General features: G+C 38.0%; 1 long non-coding RNA gene across 1 annotated transcript; it reads left to right on the top strand.

The window, feature by feature from the left end:
• The first annotated feature begins 6,030 nt into the window (after positions 1-6,030).
• LOC135313295 (uncharacterized) lies at positions 6,031-15,474 on the top strand. The gene is made up of 3 exons (XR_010372913.1): positions 6,031-6,367; positions 9,308-9,492; positions 15,425-15,474. It is a non-coding gene; the product is annotated as an uncharacterized LOC135313295 (long non-coding RNA).
• Positions 15,475-18,984: the final 3,510 nt, after the last annotated feature.

The raw sequence follows: 18,984 nt of genomic DNA, 5'->3' as shown, positions 1-18,984 counted from the left end.
AACTTTCACAATATAACTCAGCAACATTTTAATCAAAAAGGATTCTGTTGTTAGCACAGATGGAGGCAAAGCAGTGGGAACAGAAGCTGTCCAGCAGCAGCAGAGCCAGGAAAAGAGAGGTCCTCAATTTAACAGTGTTGGCAGAGTGAAGTTCCCTGTAATTGTGCAGCAAGTCTGATGTTGCATACGGGGATAAGTTGAAATTGTTTTATTTTTGTGGAAATTGTTTTTAGGAATAGCTTTCAGAGTCCATAACACACAATTGTAAAATAAGTAGATTTATTATGCTCTTCAACCAGTCAGCAAAAAAGATACAGAAATGTTCCCTCTCTATATTATATTAACAGCTGTTACTGATTTTAACCATATAGATCCAAGCTTGGAGAAGAAAGGAAGGATTAAGAGAGGAGAGCAGGGAGAGCTCTAGACAGGTATTACATCTCTTTATTTACAGTTTATGATGGTGTAACTTAAGGATGGTAACAAAGCCTACTAGAGCTGTAGGTTGCTGAGACACTTTCGCCTAGGTAGTGTCTATGGTGAATGAAACTGCTACTGGTTGCTTGTTGTTACTGCCCTGGGTGCTGCCATTTCCACTGGGGTCAGGGAAATACCCTGAAGGCAAAGTCTGCAGGCTCACCTTGTGCGGACAGTGATGATGGATTTAAACTGAAGTGCTCGGCTATAAAGTAGGTCTAAAGTGTTTTCCTGAGAACATGATAACCTCTGGCAGAGGGGCAGTAACAAACAAGTTGGGCTGTGGCATCTGTAACAGCCACATCTGTTTGCTAATTAAATGTGCATTGGGCCTGTCAGTACGGCCTGAGGTATATTAGAAAGGGAGTAGGGGACCTTCAGCTGGCGCTTGGTCCCATGGCCCTGATCCCTGTGCATTCACCGGAGAGCGGTGAGAGAGCAAGGCTGGGGCTTCTGCAAGCTTAAAGCTTTCAACAGCATTCTTCATAAGATACATTTCTGCAGGCACCTAAACCCAGGGTAGATTTTTCTTTCCGGAAGTATAATTTAAACTAAAAATCTAAATACACAAAAGCTTGCAAAAGTGGCTGAGAGTTACCCATTACTCCTGGGACTTGTTCTAATTCACTGATCCTCTGCTTAGTATCTTCCCTATTCCTTTTGGCCTTCAAGTGTAATTTTATTAGAAAAAATGATTGCAGAATTACCATTTGCATTTAATTTCTCCATTACTTTTACATCAAGGATTCGCGGTTGTTTGGGCAAGGTGTTGTTCATTTACTTCATGAATAAGATTATCTGCTGCAACTGCTAGGATGAAAATTTTTCTAAAGTCTGGAAATGTGGCTGTGATCTTCCTTTGTCTTCTCATCCAGGCCACATGGAAATCACAGTTGCTCTTCTTGCCTCAGAATATTTTGTAATATAAACCAAGTGGTAGTGTATGACTGAAGAATTCACAGAGTGAAGTGGTGCATGACTTTCTTTACTTTTCTGGTTTGGTTTGGGGTTTTTTTTGAGCATCAAGAGTGGCGTTCTTGCCTCCACAAAGCCAGCAGCAAGTAACCACGGTGCTGTGAAAACCAATCAAATCATTTTTACTCAGTAACTTCTGCTTTTGGGGATTGATTCTTGCTAACTCACAAGTCTAAGTCCAGTTCAAGGGAGGAAGACCAGCGAGTGGAACAGAGGCTAATAAGCCACCTCCTCAATCAGGAACAAGAATTGAAACTTATTGTCACTGTAAGTCTTGAAGGTCACGGGCTGTAGAAGTCTGCCTTGTGTACTCAACAACTCAAGCTTCAAAAAATTCTCATCCTTTATCTCACAGACTGTGTAACTTGTAGCACAGGGCAGCCCGCAGCAGAAATGAGACCCATGTATTTAGGCAACCAACTCAAAGTCAAAATCTTTGTAGATAAATGTGTATGGAGGTACTTGCTGTTTCTAACTGTATTGTATGTAGAATTTTAAAAAAGCAGAAACTCTTCCCTTTACTAAGACAATCAAGTATAAATTCTTGCAAGAAAACTTCAGAAAAGGAAAAACTGACTTCTCTTCTAGAGCATAAGTATTCCCTCTTATTGCCTTATTGATGGAGAAAGAACAACATCAGTTAGCATACCAGTTATGGGTTTTCCTCCATTCGAGGAATACAGTGCTTTAAAGCCACTTTGTTTTGTTTTGTGTTTTCCCCAAAGGCAGGAGACTTTGGTGTCAGTAAAGGATCTTGAGTCCTTGAATTATCCCCCTGGGCTATCTTTAAATCTAATCTTAGCCAAGCACTTACTAGTTATATGATAAAGTGAGAGATTACGGGCCAAATTCTCTTCTCAGTTATTCCACTGAAACCCACTGAAATCAATGTGAGATTGGACTTATGTAACAGGGAAGAATTTGGGCTACTGTCTTCAAGAGATAAGAGCAGGGCCAATACTATAACAGCCCTTTTCAGCAAAATCAGATTCAGACAAACTTAGGGTCATATGCTGTCCTTGATATGTGCATGTTGAGCTTCAAGGGTTCATGTTGGACACATATTTAGAAAAATACTTTTTTTTTTTTAAGTAGTTAGGTACAGAAGGGAGTTTGGGTGGAAAGCATCCCAAATTTAATTAAGTTTACAGTTAAGCTTATGAAGCCCTACATTTATTTCATAGGTGAGCAGCATTTTCAGTCATAGTGTGGCACAGTGAAGTGACCGTGCTAAGAAATAGCTGATATTACAACTGCAGGTGATAAGGTGCATAAACAAAGTAGGCTTTGCTGCATAGCATTTTAATATATTTTGTGGAAATAATGTGATCCCATCTGTTCTCTCCTCCCTTTCCAGGCTTCACCAGAGCACTTATGACAAAGTAATACTTGGTGCTGTCATGGAATTTCACTAAATCAGAGCACTCAAAGGGGAGAAGTCTGGTTATATGAAAGTAAGAACCTTACCATAAATCATTAGGTTAGTTGGGCCATGGAGGTGAATACAGAAGTTCTCACTGTGTCAGGACCTTCTTTTAGTTGGGAGGTAGAGAGACAAGAGTAGTGGTTTTAGTTTGCATTTATGCTAAGCAGCTCACCTGCTTCTTCCACTGGTCTTTGAATTCAAGCTTGCTGCATGTCTTGTTTGAGTGTTTAGGCTTTTTGGTTACAATCATGATTAAAAATGCACCTTAGCATCTTGGACACTGCTCTCCTTATTCTTGAGTTCCTTTTATCCATTTTTACGATCAGTGCCTCAGATTTCCCCTTAAATCTACTCTTGTGGACCAGCAGACCCGTGGCCCTATTTTCTTGGTAGCAGTGACCATAGGAACAGTAAATTGGTCCATACTGATACCTTCTAACATTGCCCTGCTGTGCTTCTGCACTGGGATGCTTGTGATGCTGTCTTCTCTAATCGATGTAGTCACATAGACGTGTTCAAACCGGCGTAACACTGCTTTGTGCTGTCGAGCAGACATGTTGCATGTTAAAAGGAGCTGTGTTTTCAGTGGCAGGTGGAACAATCCATAGCATTATATCCAAGGAAAAAACATTTTGTAAAGTATTTTAAGGCTTTTGGATGAAAGGGGATTTATATGAATGTAAGGTAATATTATTATAGTTATTTTATTAAATAACGATAGTAGGTGTGTTTCTTAGGCATAAAATCTATGCACATGAAAGCCAATAGTTGGCAGCCTGCAGTAACAGCACAGTGTGCTGAAATGATGGCAGTAATGACTAGCAGTGCAACACCAACAGAAACCACTGCATTGCATGTGTACTGTGCAGTATGTGAACAGACTGCAACAGCTTTATTGAGGATTGTAAGGAAGTGTGTAAAACCAAGCTGCAACTGTGTAAGAAAATACAAAATAAAGTGAGCGGACAAACTACATCTGGGTCTTTTAGACAATAAACTGGGTAGATAGTAAAGCAGAACTTGCGTTGATTAGCAGCTGACACGAGGTCTTTTTTAAGTTGGCTATTTATTTGGGATTTTACTTTAGCACTGAACATGGGAAAGAGACCCATATGGGCTCATCAACGTGAATCAGAGGTGGCAAACCTTTTGAAGGATCTGCCATGTGGAAGGGTTTGTTTGTTCCCATTTGTACAGACTTTGTTCTCTGAGATGTACCTAAAAATCCTCATGATAACTTGACCCCTTTTGTTTGTTTGTGCCCGTTCTCTTTTTGTTTTTTAGTTCTCCAATGAATGCCTGGATTTCTGTAGGATATTGCTGGGTGTGAAAATGTTGTCTTATTCCCTTAAAATGAAGCAAGAGTTTTTCTGAAGAAAAGTAAAGATTTTGCTAGCAACAGCAAAGCAGATGTAGATAGATTTGGCTGGAAAAGAATTCCACATGTAATACAATATTGAGTTTTCCACATTTATTTTTGTTCTTTATTGGAGAGAACACTGCAACACTAAGCTCCAAATTATCATGAAAACCCAGAAATAGAGCCCTAATTACATAGCCTGCTGATCAAGGCAATCATCTGGGTTTTGGGACACTTGTATACACGTTCCTTTCCAATTAGCACATTCCAGATGAGGTCCCAGTAGCTGGCCTGAAATCAGCTTGTCATAGATTCAATAAATATTTTTCTGTGCAAAGGGGAAAACCTCAGGTAGTCGTGGGATAAGTAGATGATATCTTTGAATATCCTGTTAGTTATTACCCACTTGCTTAAGATGTACAGCACGCAAGATCTGAATCTGAGATCAAAGGTGTCAATTTTCCTTTTTTTTTTCACACTTTGTACTGAGTCTAGATAGAGCAATTTGAATGAAAAAATTGTATAATTTAAACCGTTAGCATGTCATCATATGGTTGTGTTTCTTGATAATGCTCTCTGTAATTTTTATCTAATTCAGGTTTAATTTGCCTCTTTTTTTCAACTTTTTGTAGTAGCTTTGTTCTGCATTAAAGATTTGACCAAAATCTTTACGTGAAAATGTTTGGCTTAAAAAAGTCACTTTCCTGGTAACAGTAGGAATGGGCATTTTTGTTGCAAAACCAGGGCTATATTAACCTTCTCTTTCTGTTAGAAAAGCACACACCAGAGCATACTAGTTGCATAAAGTAGAAGTGTGGTCAGATTAATAAAGTAAGAAAATCGGCACTGCAAGAAAACTTGTATTCCTGCAGTCTGATTTCAGGAAAACCTGAAATTCACAGAAGCAAAGGCTTACAGTCATGTCACAAGAACTAGCTGGAAGGCTATGCCCTGCTGTAGAAGAATTCAGATGCAAGGGGGGAAAAGCCATTCATATTTAAGAAGTACACTAACAGAATATACACATTTCCCATTTATCTGGAATAGCACATTTATTGGGCAAGTCAGAGAAGTGCCTACATATTTTATTGCTGTGATTTAATTTTTCCTTTTTTTTTGTTTTCATCTTGCTGCATAGGGTACATAAACCAGCTTCTCAAGAACAAAAGCAAATGAAAACTATGATTTTCCTTTTCCCTTCTGCCCCAAGTGTTCTTAAGCCAACAAATAAAAATATTACTAGACATAATTTTTAAATACAGCTCCAGGTAAAACTTAAAACTAAAAAGAGTCATTTTTCAACCCGCAAAGCCTTTGGGAGAATCAGGGAAATGAGTGAGGACAAAAAAATATATTTGTATGTATGTATATATATTTTTTTTTTATGACAGCTTCTGCAAGAAAGAGTTCAACTTAGATTTGCCTGTCTCGCTAAAATTCTACTTTTCTCTTTTCCTTATGTTTCTAGTCCACTGTTTCTATCAGTCCATTAGTCTTTGTTTCATGGTAGTAATTATATGCCCAAGCTCTTCAGGAATGAGAGTGCATCAAACACAGTGGTGCTCGTGCTGTGGGTGAATTAATTAAAGCACCAAGAAATTCATGCTCAGCAATGAGAACAATCGGCTTGATGCACTCTAATGTAGATTTACTCACAAAGACCTAAGGGCATGTGAAGTAACTGCTGTGAGCATCTACCACATATTGGAGCATACTGTAATTTCTGTGTCTCTGTTCTGAACTTAGACTACTAGTCATACAGCAAGCGGCTCCTTTGCCCACATCTGTTCGTCCTATCTCATTAATGGTGAAGACAGCTGTCCCCATTATGCTTCAGTGGGGTGAAGTACAGTGAGAACAAAAGTCTGGAGAAGACATTATGCATAGGAGAGAAGGGCAGGAAGGTGTCCAGGAGCCTGGAATAGAGGTAATTCAGATGAAGCTCCTATCTGACAGCAGGACCTGGAGGAGCATTATTGCCAAGCCATCTGGGATGGAAATTCAGTAACGAGAGGACGCTACTACACCGTTCTATCATCTGTGAAGATTTCCTGGAAATTGCAAGCCTTGATACACAAGAAAGTCCAGAACTGTAGAAGAGGATAGTGAGGACTGGATTGATGGCCTTTGTAAGTATTAAGCCTGATAAGTAATGCTTGCCCTAATGCAATTAGATTTTAACAGCCTAATTGAGTTACAGATGAAATTTCAGAGGTTTCACTGTGAATAAACACAGTGTGTGTGTGTGTCACAGTTCATCCGTTATTTAGCTGGTTATTCTTAGAAACTGGGTTTGCGTTAGGTGACTGGGAGCCTGCCTGTGGACATCTATAGGCAGAAGCAATCAATAGCAAGGGCCTACTGCTGTCCTTATCAATATCAATGAGTTTTGCAAAATTACTTCAAAGAACCTAAACAGCATTTAGGTCCTCTACAGCATATCTGAAAATAGAACACATCGAATGCAAAGTGATCAAATAAGTCTCTGCCTATACAGGGTCTGTTACTGCTATTCATCAGCATATGATCTTATCACTTGCTTTCATGTGAGCTGCATTGCTTTTGTTAATACCATTTTTAGAGTTTATTTGGTTGAAACTATGCAACTTCCTGTATAGACAATTCTATTAATTTAGTTCAAGAGTCCATTGATTTAGTTTTATATGAGAAAGAAATCACTTCAAATTGATATGAATTGGGTTTAAATTGGATTATGATAGATTGGCCATGGACACTGTTGAGTCCACAAACTTTGGCAACCTAATAATAACTTCAAGCTTTCCTTCATTTTCCCTCTTTCAAGCTCTGTAATAAGTCAATCGTTTCTCACCCCAATCATCTTGCAGCAGGACTTCCCGCAGTGAATTAGAATGAAGTTCAGCATCTTTTTATGCCTAACCTATAGACAAATATTGCCTAAAAGACAGAAGCATCGTACATATACTTTAAAACCATTAAAATCTATCGGTTGCATTTAGTCTTCTAATATAGCTGGGGGGCTTTCTGTTTTGTTTATACTGAAGATTTTTCTCCCCTAAGTACTATGTCTTATTAGGAAATTTTAAGATAATTGATTCACTTTCCTAACTCCAGACCAAGTCTTCCGATTTAGCATTGTGCAGGTTTAGCATAACACAGTGAACTGTGATGGAGTCAGCTACCTTTGAGCTACTGTCACACTCCTCTTGTTCTAAAATTGGCCATTGCCCAGTCTGATTTGCTTCATGAATTAGAAAAAATTAAAGCTTATTGCCTTAGCGGTGCTTATTGGCAAATAGGAGTTGCTGGAACTTAGGGACACCACAGATCTGTCCTTTTTTTTTTTTTTTCCTGACTATGTTCTCTGCAGTAGCAGCCCAGAACAAAGGGACACGGCATCACACCACTATTTCTGCTCATTAGCGACCATCCTGTCCCTAGGGAAACTGCACTATTGGGCATATCCATTGATTGGCTTCAAAGGATATAAAATGGTGCTGTGGCTCTGGCATTTAGCGGATTTTTGCATAGCAGTGCTACAGCTTGTATCCAGAAAGTTTCTAAGAACTGAAACAAATCCTTTATAAATATGTGAAAGATGAGATATTGGAAGAGAGATAATTGTTGCCTTGTACCAGGTGGGCTGTAACTTGTTACAAGAGAAACAAGAGCAAGGATGTTTTACAGGCTTTTGGCTTTGCCTTTTTGTTGCTGTTTTCCTGAGGGGAAACAAAACTCTGCGCTAGCAAGCAGAAACTGCCAGTTTACAGGAGAAGGTAGAGGTGAATGAAGGTGGTAGGAGAAAAGTGGTGAGGCTTGTGGCAATGACAAGACAAAGCCAGATGCAGCTGCAAACGAAAATTTCTGTCCCACAAGTACTGATTCACGTGTATCTTCTTTTTCTGGTGGTTAGGCATTCCATTCCTTGAGAATGTGTAAGGCTAATGTCTAAATTATGATGACAGTGAAATTATATCAGATTTGAAAAAGGCCATTTGTTCGAGGAAGCAGTCTGCTGATGGTTACATTGTGCAATGGTAGAAAGCTAAATAATATGAAGTTGTTATCGTTTCACATTGGACATCAAGATGTGACATTGTCAGGCTGAGGGGCCTGAATGAGGTCCATAAATACATTATGAACTAAATTATTCTAGTAGCACTCAAGTAGTACAGTTTCATTTTAGAAGGTAGTTTCTCTGTCAGATACAGTATGAAAGAATTTGCAGGAATTATGGTGTCTAGAGACATCTGAAAGAATTTGCAGTCTTTTTTTTTCTGCACAACTGATATATCCGTAGCCTGTGACAGAAAAGCAGACAAAATTACTAGAAGTTGATCTTGCAGGATTTCTATCCAAGATGAGAAACACTGATGCCAGTATCTCCTAGAAATAACACTCCCTTTGAAAATTTTAGGCACATTTTTCAGACTTATGTATCCAAAATAGTTAACGTTTTCATTTCTAAAGTCATGTGTGCACACAGGCTGGTTGAATCAGAACAAGGATCTGCATGCAGATCATGCCTTGTGTTAGTTACACAATAGGTCAGACTAGATAGTCTTTTCTTGTTTCAAAAATCCAGCTTCAGAACTTGGGAAGCAGCTCATATTTTCTTTTCATATGCAAATTATGACAGATTCTTCCCGCCCCCCCCCCCCCCCCCCGAATAGTTACAAATCACCTGCAGTCAGTGTCACTAGGATGGGATCAGTTTATATCCAGTTCACTAAATTAAAACATTTCATTGGCTTTAGTGTCTTTGAAGACTACAGGAAGCATCCATATAAAATAATAAAAGTAGTAATTACTGATCTAAAATATACACCTGCACACCGTATAGTCTGTATTACCATGCACAGTGGAACTGTGAACCCACTCAAAGGTTAGATAGTGTGACAGCTGTATCTCAAATGGGTTGCCACTTGTCCCATAGAAAATTATACTTCTCATAATACATTCTTAAATCCCACATCCTGTTTTAGAGGTGCGTAGACTGTTGCTTAATGTGTATTTTCCAGTTCTATATGAAAAAATAAAAGTGAAATCTGGCAACAGTAATTCTACAAAATCATTCATTTGTCCCTAAGGTATTGCTGCTGCTTTCCTTGATGGATGGGAACACCGCTTTGTTTCTGAAGGTTGCAGCTGGAGCCAACATCACCCCAACAGAACTGCTGTCGATAGGATTTTCTCACCTTTGAGAGGAGCACCCAAACGAACATCCTGTGATATGTATTACTGCATACCTCCATTTTCTTCTGCACCTGACAAGGTGAGCTACTGTTGCAATACCTCTCTAATCCTGGTCTAGCACATCTGGCTGATCCAGAAATAATCAGGATCATTCAAGTCTGGGCATTAAGTGATCATCACAACTAAGTGCCTTTAAAAAATAAAAGCGGGGTGGGATGTTTAGGAGAGGCCACCCCTGATCCACACGCTGCTTCCTCGGCTGTTGCCAAGGCTCTGTAAAGCTTTGGCAACATTTCCTGGAGAATGTAGATGGTGGATCGGAACTGTGGCACTGGTATTTTTTTCCTTATACTTAGCAACTTAGTTGACCCTTCATGAGAAAAAGGGGACATTTGTGTCCAGTATGTTTTTAAATGTCTTTTCTGGCATTGCAATCTTCACCACTTAACAAGTGCAGAGAACTAAGGCCCCAACATGTGTGTGACCCACCTGAATGACACTTCAGCTTCATGTCACCAGTTGCTTAGGCTACTGTGCTGATGAAGCTTTAGAAGTGGAGAAATGAAGATGCATCCTCCTCGGATACTACTTCCAAAATAAAAAGACCATAAGAGGAGATTTAAACTCTAAGGATAGTATGCGTTGTGCATTACTCGTGTATTATAATTAAATATGAGGGAACTGAAGAGGCAGAACTATGAGTCCTGAAGGCAATGTAATGAAGAAGCTTAGTGCCCCAGCTTATACGAACAGTTAACTGAAGTAGTTTGGTCCTACATCTTCATGGTGATATGTCAAATACAGTATTATTTTGTATAACTTCAAGTAGTAAACTTCCTTATTATTATAAATGATAGACATTAATGGATCATTAATCCATATAATACTGCATTTTCATAAAACAATTTCAATTCATTTAAAATTCTTCCTAAGAACCTTTCTGACATCTTCTAGCAGAAAATGACTTTATTTTATTTATTTCTAATCACTCCACACTTCCTTGGTTCCACTAATTACTGCTTCAAAGCTCAACTGTTTGTGCAGATCACCTTTAACCATAATTCCCATAAATTAAAATACACCACCAGCCTGTCAGGATTCAGATTAATGTCTAAGTGTTTTAACCAGTGTATGAGATAGTACCAAGGAAGGCTCCATGCATGAATCGTGATGATATTCTATGGAATACGCTTACATTTATTGCCACACTATGTATAATTACACAGGCAGATGTTTACTCTCTTAAGTAATCAGTCTATTAATTTGCATCGAGATAGCCTGAGATCTGCAGTTTATGATTATCCTCCTTTGCTGAATTTTGGCACCTTGATTTCTCTTAAGCATGACCTGATCAAATGCTGATCATTAAAGTTCTGAAATCATAAACTGACACAAAGGTCACTGGCTAAAAAGGTAATAAATGAGGTTGAGTAGCTTGATCCACTACTTTTGAAAGCAGTGTCCTGGTCTTAGGGGAAAGAAAAATCTCTAAGTACCAAGTGCTCATTGTTTACCTTGTACTATGCAAGCTTTAATTGAAGTCCATGGTCTGTGGTCGATATCAATTGGCCAGGTTCCTCAAAAGTCAGGAACCTGAGCTTAATTTAATCCTAATGCAACAAAACTGCTCGCAAGGGAATGGGTAAATAAGCATAGGCACAAATCTCAAAGATCAAGATCCTGAAAGATGATGTGTTCACTTGTAAACTAGATTAGCATATTTGGATCTACAGTGGTATAATAAGGGCTCAAAACTATCTACGTGAATTTGGAAAAGTCTACTTGTTTAGTCTTTCAAACTCAAGTCTTTTTTCATGGTTGATTGCAGTCTGAAAATGTGTACATGTGTGTTTTGTTTATTAAGTCGGGATAAAGAATACAGTGGAATAAATTATGAATTTGTGCAGTCACGGCTGGGAGGTTATATTTAATAAGTATAAAACAACTTTTTTATTGTTCAGATTCTTTTCACCTCTCTGTAAACCGATTCCTAAATGCACGGATGGACAGGTACATCACTTATAGCTGCCTCCACTACATTCCAACCTGATCCAGTTGTATTTCTGGGTGCCTCTTCCTCACCCAGAGAGTTACATTTGATAAAGAATCAGTATATTACTTGCCTTACTTCTATTTACATACACTGCTAAAGTTTGACTAGTACCAGGAGCAGTGTGCTCCCCCGAGTACTGCTCGTGCTCCTACTTGTCTCAAGCTCCCAGTTGTCAAACAATGACTGCCTACTTACACATTGAAGTCCTTCATGTCTATCATACAGAAATTCTGTTCATAAAGGTATTGGGAGATTTATTCTGGCCACTTCTGTATAATTTATGTTCTTATTGAACTACATCAGTCACCCATTATGGACCATAAAAATGGGCATCAACAAACTCCCAATAATTTAACAAAAATTGTATATGGAACAACAAATAAGCAATTTTATGATTTCTACAAGTGAAGTTGTCAAGAAATGGGTTCTTCTTTTTTTAAGCTAGAGGATCAAAGACTTGTAATGCTTCTGGATCAAAACAGTTCATCAAACTTGACATAAGCTCATAGCCAAGTTAGGGGAGATCTGAATTAACATACCGAGATTCTCTTGTCATTTAATTTTAGCAGAAAAAAAATGCATTCTTGCAAAGTGCATCTTACTACTTTAACTTTGAAAATTAATTAATAAATTGGCCTAATATCGCAGGACAAACTACCAGCTCTGCAATGAGATCAAATGGTGCTGAATAAGAGTAATATGAACAAGTATATCCTAATCATCTGATATTGAATTATGACCCGGTGTTGGAAAAGCAGCTATGTGAGGAACCATTTGAGTTTGCTTAGTTTAATTATTTTCTATAATTACTGTGAAGATCTCAGTTTATGAGATTTTAATTGTACTTTTCATCAGGCTTCTGTTCACTTTTGAATCTCTTATTTGGCTTTTTTCTTTCAGAAATTTCTTTGAATAGTCTAAGTTTGCTTCAATATTTTCCAGCCAGGTATTCTGTAAGATTCATTTCTGAGCCTTTTTGGTGTAAGCTGATTCTTGACAATACAGAAAGTATTTCAAATATATATGGAAATGCTTCGGTATTTTCCTGCTGTTTGTCAGAAACATTTTTGCTTTTACAGGGGTGTTTTTTTCCTTGATCTTCACGGTCTGATTGGCAACGTTTTCTTTTAAATACTGTTGTTTTCTTTACTGTATAAAAGTAATTTGAATAATTATCATATTTCTTCACTGAAGTATTGCTGCACTTTAAAAAGTGCTTATCCAAAGAATATCTGCAGTGACTTTTTTTTTGTTTCTTCTGAAGAAAGATGATCATGAATCAGTTACTGGATTTCCCAAGGCTTGGATGTCTTGGAATTAAGACACTATATGCTTCTAAACTTGATCCAACGACAAAAGCATTTGAAAGAAATCTCCTTAGGGAATCAGTTCAAAAATTCATATGAATCCGAAATTAATGTTGCTTTGAATTCAGCCTGCATTTGCAAACTTTCCCCTTCCTTGGAACTGGACATGTTTAGAAGCGATAGTCATAAAGAAGTCTGCAACCAGTTTCTTTACTGGGCCACTTCATGTATGAATCATATTCACAGAAATAGGACAAACCTCATTAAGTATTTGTTATGTCTTTGCTTTTACACGTTCACAGGAAGGCTCTTTTTTTCAGGCACCTAACTAGGAGAGCAGGGGAAAGGGTGGCCTATGGAGGCCATGTACATACATTATTGTACCTACTACAAAAGATCTGGGCTCTGTTCCTATGAATGATCATCTGTAATATTCCAGAAATATTACTTTGTGGACTATGCACTTAATTTTGCTAGTTCTTAGCTCCTGGTGTGTCAAGAATGTAGTATGCAAGGTGGGTAATGCTGCTTTACCTAAAAACAAATATTTATAGAAGTATTTGTGGGAATGTTCAATGATAAAGGTCTAATTGAAAAATTCAGTGAATGTTTCACAGTGTTTAATTTATCTATTGTATCTACTTTCTTGTTCTGCAAGCAGAACACAGTACACTAAAACACAATCTTTACAACTGAAAGGCTAAATGATAGAATTACTCTAAGACACATAAGGAAGTCTAGAAATAAGGATTTGTTTGTGGGCTTTTTTCTGCCTTCCTTTTAAAATTCTAATGTATGTGCTTTGCACGGGCATTGAAAATAAGCTGGTTTTAGGATGTTTCCGAATGGGAGAGAAGTCATTTGACATAATAGCAAATACCTTTACAAGTCTTCAAGCTGTTCTATTCAATATACAGTGTTATAATTTTGCTACATAGGGCACGCAAGGAAATTATGAAAAAAAAGCTGAATTATGATGTAGTGATACTATAAATGGACTATGATTTCACAGTGGATGTGTTTCTCTGAAACTGAAAAGAATAGAACTATATGTAGTCTGTTTGGGTTTTTTTGCTAACCATCATATTAAAATTTTATTACACGTTAGAAGAAAAATAGTAAGACCACTGGAGGAGTCTGGCAAAGAACATTTACCAGAAGTTATCGAAACACTGTATTTTACATTTGTATTTTTTAAAGACTCATCTGTGCCTATTTTCTCTTGTCTTCTGCAGCTACAGAAGTAATTTCAGTTGTTGTATTTTAAAATAAAATAGTGAAAATAAGTCTGTAAAGATCAATAAAAAGCTAAATTATTCAGTACCAGGGAGAACAAAACATTTTGTTCCACCTTTTTTTGTTACTAAATATTGAAATAAAGCCTCTGAGTGCTTCTTAAGTAGAGGAGTATTTTAGCATCTTTATATATAAAAAACCATCTGATTCTAAAATCCACCTAGAGATGAATGATAGTGTATTTTTTTAATGCTGTTCTCTTTTTAAATTGTAGAGAATTTAAGACTAAAGCCTGTCACATGCTAAACTTCTCATGTAATACAAGGGGAAGATGTTTGTTAATTAATTAACCTTTTGCTGTTATCCAGTCTCCACTTCCTTTGAATTTTTACTAGGCACAGATCTTATGAGGAACCAAAAAAAGAAAATCATGTTTTGATTGAAGAAGGGCTTTTTTTTAAATCAAAGTAAGCCTACTTAAAATACATTTAATTGGAGAATATTCACTTTTGCAAAGCAGTCAAAAAACAGTGGCTTTCTGCCTATAATGCATTTTGATTTGCCTCTGTAAATAGCATTTTCATATAGCATTAACACTCCATTTCTTTTCCTCTATGATGATAACTATTTTTCGTGTATGTATTTGGTCTTTAAGGGGAAAAAAAAACAAACCACAGACCAGAGCTAAAGTACTCCAGCCATATAAGACTTGTACATGCCGGGTCTTTCAAGAGAGATTCTGCTGAAGTCTAGATTTCTTGGGTCTTAATAGTTTTTCGGTTGGCTCATTTTAATTCAGACCTCTGACACGCTTTGCCTCTGCCAAGTGCACTACAAGGCCACAAGTTTCTGGGGTTATAAAGCTGTTCCAGCCATCATAAATTGTAGCATTTTCTGTCGTTTCAGTTAAGCCTCTTTTGTTGTTTTTCTTTTTTTTTTCCTTACTGATATAGAGAAATGAAAAATGGAGAATTTGCAGTTTTCTTTTCATGTGATCATTGAGTCCTTTATGTGAGGCCTCATATAAAATTAACAGAATTTAGAAAGGAAAGTAGAGAACATGAATATTCCAGTGGTTAGAAGAGAGATACTGAGATAGAAAGCAGTCCATTTTTAATTTTTTAGTGAGCCTTTAAAATATACTGAGTCTTGCAATGTGTAATACAGTATAGTACATCATAGCACATCCCCCAGTGTATGGCCAATGGCTGGGGTGGGGATCTCGCAGTGCTTCTTTTCTTTTAAGATCTGATGGCCAAATTAAAAGCAAAAGTTAAGACCCGGGTCAGGCTGGCATATACTGCAAGATTACATCCGTCAGTAGCCCACACCAGCCAGCAAACTTCTCTTCCACAACTGGTATGTCAGCAGAGGCATAACCTTGAGATTTCTGTTTATTTGCCTGTGGTGAACAGGACAGTCTGATGCTGCCAGCCCTCCGGAAGGAGGCAGCTTGCCACCGATGACAGTGAATTGTATAGCAAGGTGGTGGATACCACCACATGGAGGACAAACCAACAGGTGGGTAAAAGGCACAAAAGCAACCTGGGCCACACAGTGGGAGATAAGTGGTAAGGCCTGTGCTGATTAAGGATGCGGATTATCATGCCCTGTTCAGGACTGTGGGGTTTTGCAAAGATATTTGGTGGAGAGAGCATCATCAGAGGCTGAGGAAGGCATGCGTGCTCTGACGATTGAGGAGGTGCGGGACAAGTAGGTGGTGGCAATGGAGAGGCAAGCTGTTTGAAAATAGCTGTTGTGATGATGGTGGAGCCAGAAGACGGCTGCCTGGTAAAGAAAGGCCTGAAGAAGACAGTTGTGTGCATCTCTCCATCCATTACACACTGCCAGACATGCGATTAGGCTGTGGTGAAACAATCATTGAAAGACTAATTGTATAACATGCAGCATTATGGGGGACACAACCCCAGTCGTCTTGTTCGCTGTTCAGCCAATGGGAGTTTTTCCTCCTCCCTCTGCTTGTGAGGCAGCTGTGTTAATACAACACAGCTTTTGACGCTGCAGAGATGACTTTTAATTAAACTGGACTATTCACAAAGTAGGGGTTGAATACAGTTACACTTTTCTTCCCTTATCGCTGGGTTAGCACACACGATGAGTTAGGAGCTGCATTTGATGCTTGTTGCATAGCTATGTGTACTACAGAAGATACAGCTCACCATTTTTGAAAGGTTTACTTCTAGCAGCCTGCAGCAAACTCATGTCAGGTGTTCTGCTTTTCCAGTCATTAAAATGCAGTCATTTTTGTGGTGGCTTTCTTTCACATAGCCAGGTCACACCATGTTCTGAACTAAGAAGCCATAATTTCTTTTTATCAAGAAAGGTAATTTCTGAAATTTGCAATATTTTGTGCTTGTTTGTTTTCCCTTTCTAGCGATGGATGGGGTGTACACGTTCAGAAGTTTCTGGCCTTGGAGAAGAAAGAAAATTGTGACCATTTTTGCTTAAGTTTAGTATTTCTACCACAAGATATAAAAAGGTAAAAAGTGAGCAGGGAAGTGACACAAGTGACTTAGAACTGAAATGCAGAAGCAATTTAAAAGATTAATTTGAGCCTTAAATATATTATATGTCTTAGAACTGGAACGGACTCTTCAGGTGTCCCCGTTGCAGCTAACATCATTTTGAAAATGTGGCTTTCCTAGCATTATTTATTGTTTGACTACCTTACCATGACTTCATGCTTTCTGTGTGGGGGTGTAGCGTTGGTGTGTGTCAGTCCAAAAGCTAGTACCAATTTGTCATTGCCACCACCTAAATAATAGCGAGTTCTTTCAATATTATACAAAAGTGCCGGGCTTTTAATTTTATTTTACTTCTCATTTCTTAGCCATATGATTCCTGCCTCTTGGCTCAACCCGTCAGATGTATTCATAAGCTATTTCTGACCTCCTGCAATTCAAGAACAAAAAAAACGCACCACCTTATAATGTGTGTAAATATCAATGGATGCAACATTTATCTGTGCAGAAAGTTCTGGCATTGTAAAGACAGCTCTGTATAGCCTTTAAGAACAGCTTTAACAAAACTTCCACGCCCTCTTCTTGTCTGTAGTTATGGAGGTTTTGGATTTTTTGTTTTGTTTTGTTTTAGTTTGGAAGAGCTAACTGATGGATAAAATAGGTTTATGTTGTATTATTTATTTGGAAAATCTGCTGCCAGTTTCCACGGCAGCTCAGAGATCTAGAAAGGTGAATAAATTTTAAACATTCAAAATCCAGTGCCACCACAAACAGCATATATTGGAAACTCCAAAGACACTGAGGAGAATCTTCTCATGAGCATTTGTTAAGTCTCATGAGTAGAGGAAAGGAAAAGGTACTATCTTGTATACACAAGGAGGAAGGGAGTAATTCATTTACTACATGGGTATTGAGAACAACGCAGTGTTCATAGGCATAAGAGAGCTAAGGGAGTATATTAGCTTAACACGGACCCTGATGCAATATACTTGCCTTTTCCCATATGAGGAGATATATTTGCAGATGTAACCGGTATTTCTTAAGTGCCAAACTTTGCTGGCTTGCAGATTGCAAGTTGTTTGTCATTTATCAACCTTTTAGACCACTCTTGTGTCCTGTCACTATAGCAACTCTATTGGCTTCTACAGCAACACCTGGCCCTATCAGTAGCTTTACCCTGTTGAAGTGTCTTCATAAATAATCCATGTGAAAGCGAATGTAGCTGTCATGTTAATTTGTGGCTAACCTGGTTCTGGCAAGTTTATAATTATATTTATGAAGCAAATAAAGCAGATTGTTTGCTTTTTCTTTAGACATGACTTAACACAAACTAACAGAAACAAATAAAAGAAGCTTTACTAATACCAGTCAAAGTAAAAAAAGAATTCCATGAGGATGTTCTAGTTACTATCTCACAAATCTAGCCTACTGTCTGTCTGACCTCTAGCTAATAGGCATGGCGGTACTCTTTACAAAATGTGTTTACCTTCAGAGTAAATACTATATACAACCTTTGGTCACTTAATTCCCTTCTTCCTCTGCTTCCCCCCTTCAACTCTTTTCTAATCTTGTCCCCACCCCAGTCTTGTCTCCATCCCTTAAATTTGGGGATAGCATCCACAGATGACAAAATAACATTTTTGTTTAAAAGTATTACCTCAAATCTAGAAGGACTCAGTTGAGTTAGCTTCTGTTCACCACTCAAATTAAGTGTGGATAATAGTAGGCTGAGGGTCTGCATCTCCCCTGACTTCCAGTGTCTCGTCTTTAGATTTGGGCTTAATTTTGTGGCAGACCTTTTCATACATAGGTCAAAGAATCGTTAGCTTTAGGAGGAGTGAAAATTTTACATTGTGTTAATGCTTTTTCATTGCTCTTGATACCTGAATCTATGGGTGGGAGGTAGCTTGAGTAAAAGCCTACAATTCTACCCTTCTGTTGCTTCAACAGATAGCCTGACTAGAAAATGCAATATTGCTGGTATAAAGTAGTAGCAAATAATCTTAGACTGAAAATAAACTATTTGAGAAACTGTAAGGGAAAAGTGTGCCCACAGGACATAATATCCTCTGGAATTACTCCTTATACATCACTGTTCAAGTCTGATGAAAACTTTCTGGTTACTTTCAGAGGACTAGACCGTTATCTCTTCAGCCAAGATAAACAGCTAAGTTCACAAAATACTGATTGTCATCAGTGGGCACTGCAGTTTGGCGCTGAAAAAGATATGCAGGTGACATAATTATGGTTCCTTGTCTCTATTCTTGTTTGACAAAATGACTGTTTAAACTATTAGTAAATTTTTTGGATTATATGTCTGTTTATACAGATATCCTGCACTATATTTATCTCTCTGGCAACTGAAACAAACTTACCTGTTAAAGGTTTACTAAGGCATATGCTTAATTTATTTAAGATTCTATTTTTACTATTTCCTGTATTACAGGAGACCTTCATTAATTTAGAGCAACGCGACACTTTTTGTAGTTCAC

The sequence above is a fragment of the Phalacrocorax carbo genome, chromosome 4 (assembly GCF_963921805.1).
Source record: "Phalacrocorax carbo chromosome 4, bPhaCar2.1, whole genome shotgun sequence".
Lineage (NCBI taxonomy): Eukaryota > Metazoa > Chordata > Aves > Suliformes > Phalacrocoracidae > Phalacrocorax > Phalacrocorax carbo.
The sequence above is the reverse complement of the archived record's forward strand: the minus strand, read 5'-3'. Positions and strand labels throughout refer to the sequence as shown.